Source organism: Zootermopsis nevadensis, unplaced genomic scaffold (genome assembly GCF_977971745.1).
Source record: "Zootermopsis nevadensis isolate Lab colony 2312 unplaced genomic scaffold, Znev_1.0 Znev_ptg000007l, whole genome shotgun sequence".
NCBI lineage: Eukaryota > Metazoa > Arthropoda > Insecta > Blattodea > Termopsidae > Zootermopsis > Zootermopsis nevadensis.
Genome location: NW_028259139.1, coordinates 14,308,269 through 14,327,633, shown reverse-complemented (window position 1 = coordinate 14,327,633; position 19,365 = coordinate 14,308,269). Strand labels below are relative to the sequence as shown.

General features: G+C 39.3%; 1 long non-coding RNA gene across 1 annotated transcript; it reads left to right on the top strand.

Annotated features, from left to right (window-relative positions):
- The first annotated feature begins 278 nt into the window (after positions 1-278).
- On the top strand, positions 279-19,161 carry LOC110833545 (uncharacterized). Its single transcript, XR_002544242.2, has 2 exons — positions 279-684; positions 17,986-19,161. It is a non-coding gene; the product is annotated as an uncharacterized LOC110833545 (long non-coding RNA).
- Positions 19,162-19,365: the final 204 nt, after the last annotated feature.

Here is a 19,365-nt window from a genome sequence, read left to right as displayed (position 1 = left end):
TGCCCCAGCGAACTTACGTTTATGAACAAGGCCAAATATTTACCGACTGGAAAGGCACTTTTTTTAAACAGCGCAAGATAATTTTTGTTTAGGTGTAGGTGTTATTGATGAAAACATTTGGCCTATTGAGGAACAAACAACGTATCCATATACTTAAAAACAAATTTTTTAACAAAATATTTGTCGGTGCGAAGTATACGAAAGGGGCAGAAACAAGAGAACGCTAGTTTGCATTTGTTTGACTTGCATTGGTCTGCATAGCGAACGCACTCTGGTGGTTCTGTTTCTTATAAACTGGGCTCGTCTTTACATCTAAACAGTTGACAATCTGGATTTAGCTTACGGGTTAGTTCAGATGTCTCCTCTAAGTGGTGTGTAGTGTCGAATGATAGGATGACTAATGAATAATGAATTAGAGGGGTTTAAGACGAAAGTGTTTCTGATATAATTTGAGGTACTATTACGGAATTGCTAAGAAGGAATGAGAAAGATTTTTTAAAAAAATCTTAATCAGGATAGTTGGTCGCCGTACTGTGATTTAAACGAATAAAAGTCTTGGTGAATAATTCTTTATTTATGTTAAACGAAATCACATGAATACTAAACACGTGATTTAATTAGTGTTTTACATAAATTTAAGTGTATGAAGATTTCTTCAGTGTTTTTTTAGGCAGAAAACAGTGGGTAAGTACGGAAATATTTAAGTTTCTTGAAAATGAATTTGTATCTTGTGAATTATGAGAAAGAAGAAACTTCAAAAAAAAAATTTGATTCTTTATCTGTTTTTGGGTACTAAATAAACCTACAATAATTTGTCATTCTTACTTCAAAATCTGTCTACAGATATCGGTTTTCTAGTATTTAAATTTTTGATTTTGCATTTTGTAATTTTAAAACTCCACAACATCTCTACAATCTTGCAGACAGACGGTCGTAATAAATACTTCGTTTCAGTAAACTGTATTATAATCGTTTTAAGTGCACTAGAAATATTTATTATATTTATTTACGTTCCATAAAACTTTCTAACAATGTGAGCAGGGTTTTGTTTCTGCCTATAAAAATAATATTATTAAATGAATAATGGAGATAAATTTCCTTTGAGTTCTTCATAAAATAATGAACAATGTACCACTCGGCTCATTTTTTAATTCTTTTGATGACATTTAATTAGTCAGACTACCATATCAGTACACTACATACATAATATTTTATTACAATTCAATTATTGAATAATTCACTGTACAGTGTTTGTGTATGTTGATACTGCATATTTGTTGTTACCGTGTGCTATTTGTGGTAAAGTACAATGTTTGTTCTGTACTGAACCAATAAATTTTTAAAATTTCATTTTACTACCTAATAGTAAACAACAATTAGTCAGACGCTTGGTTTGATTCTCATTTGCCACTAGATTACATGGACGTTAACGCAGCTCGTGATGCACTGTTCAATTTAACATTTGTTCTTTGGGCCACTTTTAATCCCTGAATAAACGAAGGTTTTGAACGAGAAATTATATTATTCGAAAAAATAAGTATCTTAACGAAAGATGAAAACACTTAAAACAACTGGCAGGTTGTTACTAGTACATTAACTTGGTGCATCAAATCAAGACATTTTTCTTTTATTTTTAACAGCAAAGCATTCAATGTTCGTTTTTAACGTTACATCTCTGCTACTGAATAGCAAATGCTCTCACGAACAATGAATGTTCTCCAACTAGCAAATGTTCGCAAGAGACGTTCGTCACACGTTAAAACGAGAAACAATGTATATAAGCATTGTTCGCCTTGGTCTGTGCGCAACTTTACAGTCAATTTCTTTTTAACAATGCAAGGAAAATCTGTCATTTATTTGTTGAAAACATTGTGACATTTTATGTTCTCTTAGCGGCGTGTGTGAACACTACTTTTTTTGGAGTGTTGAACTGCGTAGTCTGATAGAAGTTTACCGACGTTTTATACGTTCCCTCTGCCTCCATCATCAGAGTTATGAGTCGGCGCAACACCACATAAGACTGTTTTATTATTCAAAACAGATTTATGTGCTCCTTACTGTTGAACGTAACGCAGAAGCTGTTTGTGTCTCTGACTATCCATAAATCTGTGTTGCCTGTTAAAATCCATGCAAGAAAAACTCTTGTCCATATGAGGGATAGAATAAATTGCAATGCGGACAACGGAACTATATTTTCCTCGCAGATTTCGATGGAATTTAAGAAGGAAGTTTGCTTGCTATTAGTAGGATATGAAGTTTTCACGGCGGTGAATCCGAAGATGTCTGTCTTCTGGATTGTAGTCTGGTGGAAGTTCGTCGATGATTCGGAGGTCCTTGCTGCTTCCATAATCAGGGCGACGAGTGATAATTGTTTATAATCTTCCTCTGTCTAACTAATTTCACGGAACATTAGTTTAAGTATATAAAATATCACGGGCGTACTTAAGTATTGTTGTAGGAAAAATGATCCTATGATATAGAATGTAAACATGCATCAGGGCGCCCTGATGATGGAGGTCATATCGGATCCCCGTGAGGTGTGTACAAAACTTTGAGAGTTTTTCTGTCGACTAGTGTAGATATCAAGTTCTAAGTACGTCGCATTTGTTCTCTGTATCATTTTGAAAGTATAATGTTCGTTTGTGCTCATCCTGTATAAAGAATACGCAATCTAGCACACGCCTTAGCCCGTTTCAACCGAAGCTTTCTGTAATACGTTCCCATCTGATAGAAGTACGAAGGATTGAGTTGTCTCGTCGTATGTGCTATCTTTTCATGGTCTTCTCTCCCCCCCCCCCCATACCTGCCATTGCTCCTGCCCTTCCTTCCCCTCTTTCGGATTTGCAACGGTCAAAGAAGTTCGGGAATTGTTTTGAGTCTACTTGTGATCACAACTGCTATTACGTTTCACCACAAACATCTTAAGATAGCAGGAAAAATATTGCCAGAGACCGATTCTCGTAATTTGAGTGGAACGCAGGGAAGTTGATCAGATTGTGGAGTTGGGGGCTTGCGCGCAAGAGCGGATTTTCTGCCGCAGCGGTAAAACTACCGCACGTGCGCTCGCTTCCTTCTGAAGCAGTGCGTTCCATCAATGCGGCAGAAAAACTGCTCGTGCGCGAAGGGTCTTAAGAGTGTCGGTTCCGGCTCACGCATTTTGTTACTCTGACGATGCAAGCGACTGCTAACGCCTTTGTCTCAAGGTCGGTCTCAGTTGCCTTTGTAATCCGCATCGGCAAAGTCTGTCATTGGGAGCCCGGAGGCATTTGTTGAGGTGACGCTGTGTTCGGGGGTGCCCCGTTCGAACTTAGGCTTTTCCGGGTTAGCTCAGCCCGCGGCCCTCGTGCCATCCAGCTCGTGTTGCAGTGTAAACTGTACGTAACTTCCTTACGAGATAAGTCTCTGCCTTGAGATGGGTCACTTCATATTCTGTTCACGTAATTTTAAGTTTGCCATAAGCGTTCGGCGGTAAGTAGCATTTGCTGCTGATACAGCACAATTAAACGACGTACTCGGTGCAGTACATCCAAAATAACGAACTTTATTTAAACCGTCTGTCTTCAGCGATGGCTGCCAGGGCTGAGGTCCAATCCCTTGTGTCTTACAAAAATAAGATTTTGCACTGAAGTAATCCACCTGATGATAGGAATCCATTCCTCAGCAGGTGTCCCCGTGGACGTGTCCGTATTGTACTGCGTCTTCAGTTGGTAATGCAGTCCACTGCTCGTGAGACATAGTTGCTAAAATATAGTTTTGTGACGCCATCTTTACTGTGTTATAGCATTAATTATTGTTACGGAAGACGCGAGTGATCTGATTGCGTCATTTGTAGTTTTCACCTCGTCTGTTATTGTAATCATTTAACCCATCCCTGAGGACTTTTGAGTTGAGACAGTTCTAATTTATGCAGGCCTTTGTCAAATTAAGACACGGTCTAATAACCACACAAAACAAATACACATACAAATGAACTGGAAAACAGGAAATTGATAACAATGCATGACGACTATTCTAGGTTGTTGAGATTCTTTCTACGTGGCTTACTAAACGCCCTGATGACGGAGGCGGCAAGCAACTCTGAAACGTGTGTAAACTTCTACCAGATTACACAATGTAACAAACCAGAAGACAGCCATCTTCATATTCGATGCTGTCAGAACCTAAAATCTCACCTAAAACAATAATAAAAGTTGATGACGGCCTGTAAACCTCATGCAGTGTTACCTATAGACTTTCCATGGAAATTAAAAATGACGTCTTAATGAATGATGCTTGGAAAAGCAGGGTCTGTGTAATGGAAATCATATGTAGAGAGCAAATATTACACGAAAACACTTTCTTACGTTCGTAAATTAAGTAGACGAAAATGGCAAAAAAACGTTCAATGCCTACTTCCATTGTAATTTGATTGCACGTTTACTGAATTTTTGCTTCGTAACAAGGAAAGTGTCTCAACCTTGGTCTACAGGATGATTAACGACGTAAACATACAGCCTTTGAGTCCGACACTTATCGCCCATTTAAAAGAATATTAACTAAAATAAAAATGTTGATATACAAAAGAGGTTTTACGTTCCGAAATTATTAAAAAAACCCACCTTATGGGCAAAGTCTGTCTGCCACATGCGTTCTGTTGGTAACACTGTAACTCGGCGTCTTTGTTGCAACAGTTGGCGCGCGACAATGGGAGTCGAGGGTATTATTATAATTCATTGTTGCAACTAAGGGAACCAAGGTCATTGTTTAGGCACGCGCTTTTCTCAGGGACGCAACCACCGCGTATAACGAGAGTCTCCTGTATTAAAGTGCTTAAAGATTGAAGATGTGAAGGCGTGAATTTGTTTTAATACGCCGGCGGTGGGGGGTGGAAGGTTTCATTTGGATGTTTCCATGGTGATGGCTGTGAACTTTGGGGTTTCATGCCAGCAAATAGTTTTTGGTTAAGTAAATTCTTTTGAGCGTTGCCCTGTTTTATTACAGTTAAGAGAAAATATTCGGAGATGCGTGCGAAGACATAAATATGACGCGGACTTGTCCGAAAACAGCAAAACTTGGGTGTGTGAATTAACAGGGTTGTAACACAGAATCTGGGACCTGCCGTATGACGTCACGTGACGCAATGCCGTTTCACAGAGGCTTCTAATTGACTACAAATTGGACTGCTTACACATATTAAATTCTTCCCAAGCATGGCGAGTCATAAAATCAGTAGATGTGAAGACTGTTATACAATCTTGGATTTCTTACACGTGCAATAAACATCAGGCGTAGTTGCGAAATTTCGCGTGGAGAAATTAGTTGGCAGTTGGAATACAGGATGATGTCTGAAGATATTAATTAATTGATTAATTTTTAGTGGGACTCCACTAATTAAATTATTGCACAATTTTATTTTCTGTGTCGTCTTGGTCAGGGGAATCCAAAACGCAGACGGTGTAACGTTGGCCTAATATGGGTCATTCACGAAATGCGTGTGAAGTTGGCAAAGAATTTTATGAACAACTGAGCAACAAACATTTTAAAGAAAGCCCTTCATTATGGAATCAATTGATTGGTAAAAGTACCGACTCTGAAATTCTATTTGTCTCCAGTTACATACTCAAGTCATACGGTGAGTGACTTTGATGTCTGCAAAATATTCACTTTGCTTGCGTCTGTAACCTTTGTCGTATTTTTCAGTTGGACAGTTGACAGAATGCGTTGAAATCCGTTGAGTTAGGCCGAGAAGTGTTCTTTTGACTCGACTTGTCTTTATCAGTCATACGTTGACAATGAAAAAGAGTAATCGAAAATGCTCTTTCATTCCTACCATGTTGGATTACTTTCGGAATTCAACTGTTTATTAATCTCTGAATATGTGAGTACCGTATTTTGCTTACGGAGAGCAATAGAGTCTAGCAGATAGTAAGACAAATTGATTTAAGGATGATTGATGGGGTACAGACATTCAAGCGTAGCCCCCCCTGTAACCTGAATAGCAGTAGGTTTAAAGGTTACGTTAGGATAAGTTAGGTTAGGTTAGGTTAGGTTAGGTTAGCTTGTGTTAAATTTCGTTAGGTTAGGTTGGATTGGGTTAGGTTTCGTTGCGTTAGATAAGGTGGATTAAGTTGAGTTTGATCAGGTTAGGTTAAGTTACGTTACGTTCGGTAATGTAGATTAGGTTGAGGCAACTTAATTGCGCGCTCATCAGGTTCTTTACCTACCTTGCCTATTATCTGGAAATCCATCGCGTATTTTGGGATGTAAAACTTTGAACCAGACGGACACGTGGACGGAAAAATGGGCAGGGTTCTCCCATGACGAGTCTAATTTGTTTTTGAATTGAAGAGAATAAACAATTATTGCAATTTGAAGCCGTTAGACTCCACAGGTAACATCCAGACCATTCAGTTTCTAACTCGCTAAGGACCTAAGAAATTAGTATAACTTAACTGCCCAAGTAATCCATCCACGTTAATGCCATGTCTAAATTTGGTGAAATTCTGATCTGCGTTCAGTTCTGAAGGCCTCGGATCGAGAGACAACCATCATCTCTCATTCCTAACCTAATCTGACTGCCTTTTTTGTTATTTTCCTCAGTTCCTCTAGGCAAGTGCTGAGTTAGTGCTGGAGCTTAGGCCATGAAATTTCTTATTTCAATGTTTTCTCATGGGTAACCCGTCAACTGGCTGTTCAACGCGCTGTTCCAATAGATATGCACCCGCCCCAAATCGTTTGTACATAAAGAACTTAAGCAGCATGTATAATTGTAACATCTAACTATTTATGTAATAAATTCTTTCCAAAATGACGCTCCAAACCGTTACCGCTGCAAAGAATAATATAATTGCTATTGAATTCTTATTCCTTCTCGAAGGTATCACCACCTTGTCGAAGGCAATCTGCCGGGTGAGGAGGCTTGCGTGCTCAAATGACCCTTAGGGCTATGCCGGCCTGAGCTTCGGCTCATGGTAGGGTCACCCAAGCCGGACAGGTCTAAGGAGATGCGCTAGACTAAGAGTGATACCCTGGTCCTCCAGGTTGGGGGTTGGGTGTAGGGCTAACAACCTTTCACCTTTAAAAAAAATATGTGTTACGAAAAAATCAACCAAGCCTCGGATCAGGACGGACTCTTTGGCACGACCACGGCAATTGAAAAAGGACATGAGATTTGGTACCTGGAACATTAGGAGCCTCTATAGGGCTGGGGCACTGAAATCAGTGTGTAGGGAATTAGGGAATTATAAGTTAGACTTAGTGGCAGTGCAGGAAGTGCGATGGGAGGGGGAGGGCACGATCCCAGTGGACAATTTTACATTTTTCTATGGAAAGGGGAATGACAATCATCAGCTAGGGACGGGTTTTTTTGTTCATAGCAGAATTAGGGCAGCAGTTAAGAGAGTAGAATTTGTTAGTGACAGGTTGTCTTACGTAATTTTGGAAGGACGTTGGTGCGACATCATTGTCCTTAATGTTCATGCCCCAACTGAAGACAAAAGCGATGATATCAAGGATAGCCTTTATGAAGAATTGGAATCAGTATTTGATACATTTGGCAAGTATCACATGAAAATTCTGCTAGGAGATTTCAATGCAAAAATTGGGAGGGAGGATGTCTTCAAACCCACAATAGGCAGCGAGAGTCTCCATGCACTTAGTAATGATAATGGCGTCAGAGCAGTGACCTTCGCTACGTCAAAAGATTTAATTGTAAAAAGTACAAAATTTCCACACCGTGATGTTCATAAATACACTTGGACTTCCCCAGATGGCAGAACACACAATCAAATAGATCATGTTTTAGTAGATAAGAGAAGGCAGACAAATGTAATTGATGTGAGATCATTCAGAGGAGCAGATTGCGACACTGATCATTATCTGGTGGTAGCAAAAGTGAGGGAGCGGCTTTCAGTAAGTAGACGAACTAAACAAAATTTTGACACAGAAAGATTTGAGTTGAAAAAATTAAGTGAGGGAGAGGCAAAGGAACAATATCAAGTTGAAATTTCGAATAGGTTTCAAATTTTAGAGACAAATGAGGATAATGAAAGTGTGGACATCAACAGGGAGTGGGAAAATGTCAGAAACTGCATCAAAATTTCAGCAAAAGAGAAACTAGGATACTACAGGAGAAAGCAAAATAAACCGTGGTTTGATGAAGAATGTTCAAAATTAATAGATCGAAGGAAGCAAACAAAATTTCAATGGTTGCAGAACCCAAACAAAACAAATGCGGATAATCTATGTAACGTGAGACGTGAGGCTAGTAGAACCTTTAGGACTAAGAAAAGGGAATACCTGAAGGGCAAAATTGCTGAACTTGAGACAAATAATAAGGAAAAAAACATCAGAGACCTGTACAGAGGCATTAATAACTTTAAGAAAGGATATCAACCCCAGACTAATTTGGTAAAGGATGATAGTGGCAATTTGCTTGCAGATCCAATAAAAATTGTGAATAGGTGGAAAAATTTCTTTAGCGAGCTCTTAAATGTTCATAATACTGGTGATATTAGACAGATTAAAATGCATACAGCTGAACTGTTGGTGCCAGAACCTAGCTTAGATGAAGTGGAACTAGCCATTGGGAAGTTGAAAAGTTATAAATCTCCAGGAATTGATCAGATTCCGGCCGAATTAATTAAAGCAGGTGGCAAAGGGTTGCATATGAGGATCCATAAGCTTATTCAGTTAATTTGGGATAAGGAAGAGATGCCACATCAATGGAAGGAATCCATAATTATTCCTATTTATAAGAAGGGGGACAAGACTGAGTGTGGTAATTACCGAGGAATATCGCTGCTATCAACCTCATACAAAATTCTATCCAACATTCTTTTGGCAAGATTAACCCCATATGCGAATGAAACTATTGGGGATCATCAGTGTGGGTTCAGACGAAACAGATCAACGATTGATCAGATCTTTTGCATTCGTCAGATACTAGAGAAAAAATGGGAGTTCGGTGGGACTGTACATCAGTTATTTATAGATTTCAAAAAAGCCTATGACTCTGTGAAGAGAGAAGTGCTATATAATATTCTTATTGAATTTGGTATACCAAAGAAGCTAGTGGGTCTAATAAAAATGTGCTTAAATGAAACCTGCAGCAAAATTCGAGTAGGTAAATATGTATCTGAGACATTCCTCATCAAGAACGGTCTAAAACAAGGAGATGCTTTGTCTCCCTTGCTCTTTAACTTTGCGCTAGAATACGCCATCAGGAAGGTCCAAGGTAGGCAGGAGGGTTTGCAATTGAACGGGACACATCAGCTATTGGCATATGCTGATGATGTTAATTTATTGGGGGACGATATAAATACAATAAAGAGGAACGCAGAAGTTTTACTAGAGGCTGGTAGACAAGTGGGGCTGGAAGTAAATTCAGAAAAAACTAAGTACATGTTAGTATCTCGTCATCAGAAGACAGGCGGGCAAAATTATCTTAGGGTAGCTAATAAATCCTTTGAAAGGGTTACAAAGTTCAAATATTTGGGAACAACAATAACAAATCAAAATGATACTTGTGAGGAAGTTAGGAGGAGACTAAATTCCGGAAATGCTTGCTACTTCTCAGTCCAAAATATTTTGTCTTCCCGTCTGATTTCTAAGAACCTGAAAATTAAAGTATACAAAACAATAATCTTGCCTGTTGTTTTGTATGGGTGCGAAACATGGTCTCTCACTCAGAGGGAGGAACACAGATTGCAGGTGTTTGAGAATCGGGTGTTGAGGAGGATATTTGGGCCTAAGAGGGAAGACGATGGGGCGTGGAGAAAACTGCACAATGACGAGCTTAAAAATCTGTACTGCTCCCCCAGTATTGTGAGGGTGATTAAGTCGAGAAGAGTGAGATGGGCGGGACATGTAGCGCGCATGGATGGGACAAGAGGTGTGCACCGGGTACTGGTTGGGAAACCTGAAGGGAAGAGACCGCTGGGGAGACCTAGACGTAGATGGGAGGATAATCTCAGGCGGGATCTATCCGAGATAGGAGTTGAAGGAAACTGGATTTTGTTGGCCCAGGACAGGGTCCGGTGGAGGGCTTTGGTTAATTCGGTGATGAACCTTCGGGTTCGGTAAGCCATCTAGTTAGTTAGTTAGTTAGTTATTGAATTCTTATTAAAATAAAAAGAACTGTGATATGAAATGACACTGGTTGAGGGGCAAGGTTAGGAAACAGTAAGAGACCTTCCCCTTACGCGACTTTGTTTACATCGTCTCTCGTATTACCTGGAACGCAGTTTAGTAACATCTGACAGTAAGGTGGATACTCGGCAAAATATTTGGACCCAGGGCAAATGGAAGACGTTGGCGATTTACAGGTGTAATAACGACGAACTTTATCGCTCTAGTGAGGGAATCTCCAATTTCCGTACACAAAAGAATTTAGCTCATTTCCTTTGCTGCTATAAGGCTCCTATAAACAATACATTTACATAAAATGCTTAATAATAGGAAAATACTACGCGCTATGAAATGTGAATAAAATTTACATAATTGTTTTTCTTGAATATTTTTTGTTAGAAATCTGTGTTTCGGATAAACACATGCCTACTACCATTGTAAAGATTAATTGCTTAATGATATTTAAGGAAATGATCGCTGTTTACACTGAGAATCATGCGAACACCGCAAATACATTGAAGTTATTATTAGTTGTTAAAAAACGTGAGACAGTTTCGATTGGGCTTCAAAGGGATATCACACAGATATTTAACACAGCACTCAGTTTAAAGTTATTCGACCTTCCTTGTCATATTATTCATTTGAAGTTTTCCCACTACATCCTTACGTGCTACATGCCCATCTCTCGTCGTTCTTGATTTGATCACAGAAATAATACGTAATTTTGTGAAATGTACGCAGTTCGTTCTTTTGCAAAGCCTTAGCTTGAAACTCTGAGGTTCCGCATTGGGCAATAGTTACAGTGTGACGTCACGTGCTGTAAATTGCGTGCCTAGAACTAAACGTTCCGGGAAGAAGTCTCTCATTCCAGAACAATTCTTTCCCGCCCAGCACTAGATTTCAGTCAAGATGGCGTCAAGTGGCAATTCTGATCCGAATTAAATCAAGAAAGATTCTGAGGGATTAAAGATGTATTTCCCGAAAATTCTTATCTGCCGCACCCACTCCATCCATTTGTCTTAGCCACGTGGTTCAGTAAAGGGCGAAAGTCTGTTCCTATGGTAAACGTCGTATAGCAGGGACGCGTTATGTGGGAGATGCCCTGTTAGAATCCCGGCTGGGTGTTATTATTTTTCTCAAGTCTGTCCATCCAAATGCTGTGACAGGGCCCTGAAATAGAACACACAAAGCCCTCCTTCCAAATTCCTCTTAACATTCACTGTTATCTTGTAATCTCATTCAACGTATTAACAGTTGAAACAACGTGGTTAAATAAGAAAATAACCAAGAATTATTACGATATTTGAGGTCTCCGAGGCTGTGAGATTGATGATGGTGTTTTTTTCTGGGTTTTAGCATCGGGTGTAGTCTTTCGTAAATGTCAAAGTTTCGGAGAAATATACTGCTCCCTTCTTCGGGACTGCCTCCATCTTAAGCGCTGAAATGTCGGCATCTACCATCGACTGTACACGGCGGTAAAACTCAGAAAAAAACACCATCAGGAAGTGAAATTTCTTATCTCTTTTTATGGAGGTTTTACAGTTTTACGAAACTGTATAAATATTGCATACGTTGACAGAGTGAAATTGTTTTGTTCACTAGGAGTAGCCGATGAATCATGGAAGCGATTAGAACGTAAAACTAATATCCCATCCTTCGGAACCACCGTGATTTTAATAATTTTATCACTGAATAGCCATCAATCCATGCTTGCTTATTTTCACTAAAAGCAAAATACTTTACCCAGGACATACACTTATTATATAGTCTGAAACTTGTTTGATTATGCACTGAGGCAATAATTCGGCTACATTTCATTTTCTCTGTTCCTGGGGTTGTCTGTTTCAAGAATACTGAGATGCAGATTTAAAATGCGAAATCCCAAAATGCGTTTGAGAAATTTGGTTTTCTTACTGGATATTCCCAAAAAAAAAAAACGCCACGGTGGTCTAGCGGTTAGAACGCTGACCTTGTAATCCTGCGGTCTCGGGTTCGATTCCCGGCGGTGCCCGAATTTACAACTTGTGTTGGGCAAGGCCGTGGTCTAGGCAACACGGAGTTTTCCTCCGTGGCATCCCAACAATTACTCCATTCACACACAGAAGAAGGCAATGGCAAACCACTTCTGGATCATCTGCCAAGAACGTATATGAACAGGTCCCAGTCCGAGAAAAGGATGGAAGGATTCTGTTCATATGGACCTGTAGTCAGACAGAACACTAAATAAATAAAATTCCCACAAAGTACTATATTGTTAGTCACTATTTAACATCCAGTGTTCTTAATATTACTCCAAATTTTGGAATATTGGATGCATTTTGTGTAAGGAGGGAACTTTTTGTCTTGAGTGGTAAACAGATACGTACTTAGTCATGTTCTCTTTTGTGCTTGAAATCAATATGTTTTGGTTTGTAATTCTAACAGCATGTTCTGCAGTCAAATGCGTCCCACGGACAGACATTTGGACAACACTACAATATAACATTTTTGAAGTTAACGCTTCTGGACTTAACACGTTGTTGTTCGAACCAAATCACATTCAGATCGACCGAGCTGAGACGTTTTAAGGTTGAGGGCGGGGTTCAAGTCCTTCGGTAAACAATAGAATGATCTTATACGCAGAGGTTACTGAAACACCGGTATCCATATTTTTCTCACAGGGCAGATGTCGGTCTGCCTTCCTTCTTTGCCACATTTATCTCAATTACGTTACATCTCAACCTTCGTAGAGCTTTCAAATTTTAACTACCGTTCGAATATGTAAATGACATGGGCTGTAGTTAAGACGGAGCATGAGGTCTGACTGCAGTCTTAAGTCAAGGCGTGTGATTATGTTGTAGACTGGAAGCTTGCTGCTATGTTACACGTCAGGGGTGAACAGAAGTAGACTGAGTGAGCTTCTAAAGCACAGGAACAGATACGTTCTCTGTTGCTAACAATGCGTAAGACTTGTTCTACATCAGAAAAAAATATACATTAAGGATTTTTTTAAAAAAAGGTTAAATTGTCAGTTAATGGTTGTGTTATCCGGAATGCGTTTGAAGATGGCTGTCTTGTGGGTTGTAGGGCCGTGTGTAGTCTGGTAGAAGTTTATCGACGTTTCAAAGGTCCATCAGGGCAATGATGGAGGTAGGAAGGACCTCTGAAACGTCGGTAAACTTCTACCAGATTACACACGGCGGAACAACCCAGAAGACAGCCCATCTTCGGACACACCGCAGTGAGAATGTTAAATCCTACTTGGAATTTGGATCGGACACAAAGTAGGTTGAGCAATTATTTTGAAGAAATGAGCTGGTCACTCGCTGTTTGATCGTCTCGGTGTTTAATTCTAGTTTATAGACAAGGAACCTCACGGCAACGTATTTAATTCGTCAGAGTCTATTGTAATTCTGTTTATCCTTGTCGCAACAAGAGAGCACGTAATTAAATGTTATCGGCAATTGTGCTTATATTTCTTAGGGCTTGTTGATAGTCGCTGGTTCATTTATAATTTTCTAAAAATTTTAATGTAATTGGAGCTGCGGTGATTTTGTCATGAATAATTACACATCAACAAAATAATTAATAGTGACTTCAAAAAAAAGAAAAAGAAATTCACTGATAGTGTTCTCATATTAAAACAGTTCGTATATGTGTTTTCTTTACTTTAATATAATTTGAAGTAGTTTAAAGCTAATCGGCCACTACCTTAACAAGCTACTTAAGAAATTTAATGATAAATTTAGCACAAGTGCACTTCGAATTTTACAGAAAATTAAGCCCTGGAAATCAAAGCCATTACATCACCTTCAGAATGCCAGACACGCTGTGGGTTGTGGGAATCGATCCTTATGTCGATATTCTTTACATACGTATATTCAATCAAATATGAATCGATCTTTGTTCGATCTTTAAAGAGTCTAGCTATTGAGTGAATCCATGATACAGACTTTGTGAAGTTTCTGTGCTTCACCGCGTTCACATCTGTTATGAGTTTTAGACATTAAAGCAAAGGGATCCATTTTCCTGTCAGGTTTAAGTGAAGGGAGACTGGGATTCACCGTTTGCCTCCATCTTTTGCCTTCTTCGACTTAAGCGTCGAGTATTATACAGGTGGAATAGTACGGCGCTTATGAAAGAGTAAGGGGAAATTGGAATATGTTACTAAGGCATTTCCACAACTTGGAAGATCTAAGGAAAACCACAGACCCCTCGGTGAGGTCATGGCCCTGTACAAAGGCCACAGGGTCATGACCTGATGAATGGGATGGACAAAGCTAGCAGTCACTTCAAGATGACGCTTGGCCAATCAAATAACGAGGTCTACGGTGCGTGAAGGCTTAACTTCGGCTCTGTTTTTCGCCTTCAAGTAGTGATCAATACGTACCGGAACGTTACGTTATGCTATCAAGAAATTATTTAAAGTAAATATTTTGTTCGCATTTCATAATCTCGTAAGTCATCGGCGGTATTGTGCAGATAGAAGAGATCTGTAAGGGTAGGGCCATCGGACCCTGATGATTGAGGCAGCAAGCATATATGAAAAGTCGGTAAACGTCTATCAGACTTTTTGAGACGCAACAACGCAGAAGTCAGCCATCTTTAATATTACCGTCGTGAGAACTTGAAGTCTTACCGATTAGATTTTAAACATTCTTAACGTCGTGAAGGAGAGAACGAAATTACTTCGGTGTTTTGTTCGTTTTCTCCCGTCGCCACATAAAATATCCCGCCGTCTCATTCTGCGTTAAGTAATCTCTGAATCTGGCTGTACTCTGTAGAGACAGCAGTCTCAAGAAATTTTCCGTCTTCTTTCGAACGCCATCACCAAATGCTCATCCTCAGGTACATGAATCGAGTTTACACATGCGTACACACCCTAATCAATTTTGATGTTATCCTAGTATCTGTGCCAAAGTCTCCAAAATGACGTTTCCTTCAGAAAATCCGACTAAAATTTTGTACGCATTTCTTCCCCCTAAAGTTTATTCAACTTCTTGAGACGTCCCTCTGCCCAGCTGACAATTTATTCAGCTCCGCGGTTTTGAGCGAACATTCGCTTTACGCGTTTGTGCTTTCGTAGTGCAAGAACCTGAATAAGTAATGCCTGTCGCTAAAATTACATTCATGACTCATCGAATCGGTTCTTTTTTACACGGACACAAGAAATTAATGAAGTTCAGACGCACGCAGTACATCGAAACTAGCCGACGTTTTCTTGCCAGGTACCACGCAGTTTTGAAGACACTTTGGTTGTGATTATTTCACAAACGTGTATAAATTAAAAGCGGTATTTAAAGCTGTGTCTGCGAAAATTCAATTATAAACAGCGTTTGAAGTGTAATAAAAGATAGAATGAAAAGATTTCTCAGCTTGGCGTGGGTCTCTTTGTTAAGATAGAAATTTACCAGATTCTTTTTATTTTTCTATCGGTCACATCTTCCAGCTTCAATGGAATGGCACCTCTTCAGAGTAAATGGAATTGCGAATCCATTGAATCTAATCTACAGAAAGCGATCTTTTTCGAGCGCAGGATTCAGCAGATAGTACAATAAGATCATTTTAAGGTCTTAAAGCTATTACACGACCCCCTGAGGGAACATTTAGGTTAACTAACTAACTCCCTGGTAACACCGACAACACCAAAGCCCGCCACCGGACACGATCCTTAGCCAACTCCATCCATTTACCATCTTCACAGCCTACCTCCCTAAGATCCACCTTGATATTATACTCCAGTCTCCTTCTTGGTCTGTCCAGTTGTCGTTTTCCAGACGGATTCCCTACCAAAATCCTGTGTGCACCTCTTGCCTTCCCCAAATGCGTGCTATATGTCCAGCCCATCGGAGACTCCTACATGTCACTATCCTCACTGTGCTAGGTGACCCATACAATTCTAAATTTCCCACTTGTTTCATCCCTCCTAGATCTAAATATCCTCCTGAGTGCCCTGTTTTCAAACACTTTTAATCTAAATTCTTCCTTCAAGGTAAGAGACCGGTTTTTACAAATGTACAAGACAACAGGCAAAATTATTATATTATATATATATTTTGATATTTAGTGTTTTTGATAGTAAACGAGATAATAAGTTTCTTAATTGAATAAAACCAAGCATTCCTTAAACATATTCTACTCTTAATTTCAGCATGGATCTCATTTCTATTTGTTATTGTTGTTCCCAGATACTTAAATTTATAATAATTTTTCAAATGATGTGTTACTTATAATTATGTTCTGCCGTTTTCGCTGATGAGGAGGCTAGGGCTCGATTTTGGGCTGTTACGCCATAGTAGTAGTAGTTTTCGCTGATGTAGATCTCGTATTACGCCCATGTATTTGGTTTTGGCTACGTCTACGTGTAGGCCTATTTCCTTGCTAGCCTGTAGGAGAGTTTCTGCATTCTTGGTTTTGGTACCCATAAACCATCCCCCAGCAAATTATCATCAGCATAGGCAAGCACCTGGTGCAGACCATTTCATTTTAAACCCTCCTGAATCCCTCTGACTTTCTTGATGACATGTTCTAGAGAAAAATTGAAAAGCGTTTTGCATAAAAGTTCATACATAAATGGCGTTAACCGTGCCAGAAGAATATTCGATAAAAGAGAGGAACCTCGGAAGGTACTGCACTCGGTGTTGTCCCGTTTTATGGATACGAACAACAATTAAATCTTTCCACTTTTGTGGTGATATTTCCTTGTTCCAAATCGAGAATTTTGACCTTAAGTATTTATGAGTGCAGTGTCCTACCATCTGAATGGATTAGTTCCGCCGGAATTAAGTCAAAGCCCAGAGATTTATTAAGTTTTAATTTCCGAATGGCAATTTCAGCTTCATTAAAGCGCTCAGTTCCGGGTTGAAGGGCTTTGCTGGCTCATTAAATTGATCGACTACGTGAACGTTTAGTAACTTACTACAGTAATCTTTCCATCTGTCTACTATACCAGGGAACATTTATATTACAGGATCAAATTCACAAAGAATTATCAGTGAAGCCAACAAAATCGAGACTTATCATTTAAATGTTCATCCATCAGCGGGTTTGAAACGCATAACTCATAACCACTGTAAAAATGAACTTGGTTATGTAAATCACAGCTAACGCGCTGCGGAGTTAGGAATGTCCTTTCAGTTACACACTGACTCCACGTTTCCGGATTTTGTCAGTGAACCACAGCTTCTGATTTTATATTTAATTATTGAGTAGAATATTTTAATTCGTCTTACTTTAACCGTCCAAGTATTAACAATCGTGTAAAGGATTACTCCATTTCAGTACACGCCCTTCGGACGTACTCATATTTAATTAATTTTTCTGAGTATTTACTGCTGAAACAAATGTATTATTAAATAACTCATCACAGTGCACATAATGCTTTGTGCTCTCAGAAATTATTTTGCCTTGGGCCCACTGTTTCTTTGAATCTGTAATGAAAAACGTTTCTTTAAAAAAAAAAAAAAACTTTTTTGAAGATGGCTGCCTTCTGGGTTGTAGCGCCGTGCAGTCTGGTAGAAGTTTACCGACAGAGACAGAAATTAACAGACAACAAGAGGAATTTTATATGTAGCCGAAAATGGATTACAAGCTTCTACTGTGAGCATTCTTACGCGTCATTTACTCGAAACTGTTAAGTGACAATACAGAAACTTTGCTAACTCCATGGAAAATCTCCCACATTTTCTGTTTCTGTCACGTGACAAATGTATGTCATATATAGCGAAGTGAAATATTGTAGAATAAGTTACGTGTTTCTCTTCTTTTCAGAGCAACCGCTGTGTTATTCTCGGATTACGACAGTGTGCAGTGAAATTCTCGCATATTCATAATGTTCTCGCCCTGCGGCTGGCTGACTGGCTAGTGTCTGGTTAACTCAAGTTTCCGTTCTCGTTTCAGTACGCTCACGCGATCTTCACATTTCTTCAGAGAGCGGGGAAGACGCACGAAACAAAACGGATCTCCGTGTTGGAAGAACGTACAATATCGAGTGTTCCAGAAATTACGTTCCAATTATGTGAATTGAGATTAGATCGTGAGCCCAGGGTCCGTTCTTCTTATCTCATGCCCGGGGTGTTAGAACAAGACGGAATAGTTGCTGGCAAAAACGGTTATCCTTACCAGAAAACACGGCTGTGTGAAAAATATTTGTGTTGTATCGTGCAGGTGTTTGTGTCATGTTCCAGAGACCGGTTAAAAGAACCCTGTTTCATGACCCGGTAAATTAAGGGATTAGTTCTAAAATGAAAGGGGTGTTTCCTGTTGAACTATCTCAGTTTCACGTGTTAAAGCAGTTTGTGAGTAAAGTGACTAACAACTGACACCTCGCAGTTCAATTGTTCAAGTCACGATGCCTGAAGAGTCCGACTATGGGGCAGTATTTACTGAACACGTTGTATCTTAATGTTAGGTTAGGTTTATGACATTGTGTTTTCAAAAAACTATACCTTCCTTGTGCCTCACACTTCGTTTGTTCTTTAGCCACTGATGAATGAGAGTACAAATCAAACAAACACACATAGTCTACCAGTGTCCGAGGTACTGAAACAATTCTGGATTATTTTGCATTCCTTGCAAGAAGTGAATGGCGAGAAGGCATTATGGATTGATCATGTTTAGTCGATTCAAGTCGAGAACCACTCGACAGATTTGGATGAAATTTGGTGTGGAGGTTGTGCCGTTCTGTAAGACTTCAGAATCGTGCTTTTGATTATCCAAAGAGCGCTGATAACAAAATGGCGAATGAGGAAAGTCGTGAGGTGGACATCGAGGTGATAGGATCTGGTGACCAAAGTGGAAATTATCGAACATGGCGGATTTTATACCTCTAAATGCACGTTTTAAAGAACGCATGAAGATATTATGTGTATACCAGCACGGAAACGCGAATCAGGTGTTGCATTTTGTAACAAAGGTGTATCTTAGAAGTGGTCAAACAATCTGTTTAAAATACTTAGCTGCATATTCCATACATCGCACACAAAATGAACATGGCCAGTTATTTTATAGTTAGCGATATTTGAGAATCTTATGAATTACCAGACATAAAATAAACAAGTCGCATCCTTTTTTAAAGACCTTTTCTAGTTTTTGGAATGAAATTATCAAGGAAGAATAAGAACAGGAGTGAAAAGGTGTATTATCTTTCTTATTATTCTATTAACAGCTTCCAACTTATCATTAAACCATTAAAGTCGAGTTGTAACTATTTGTGAAACGAAGCCTTCACGCTACACGTAATGGAACAGACAGAAAATATAAAATGGTTTTAATGCTCAT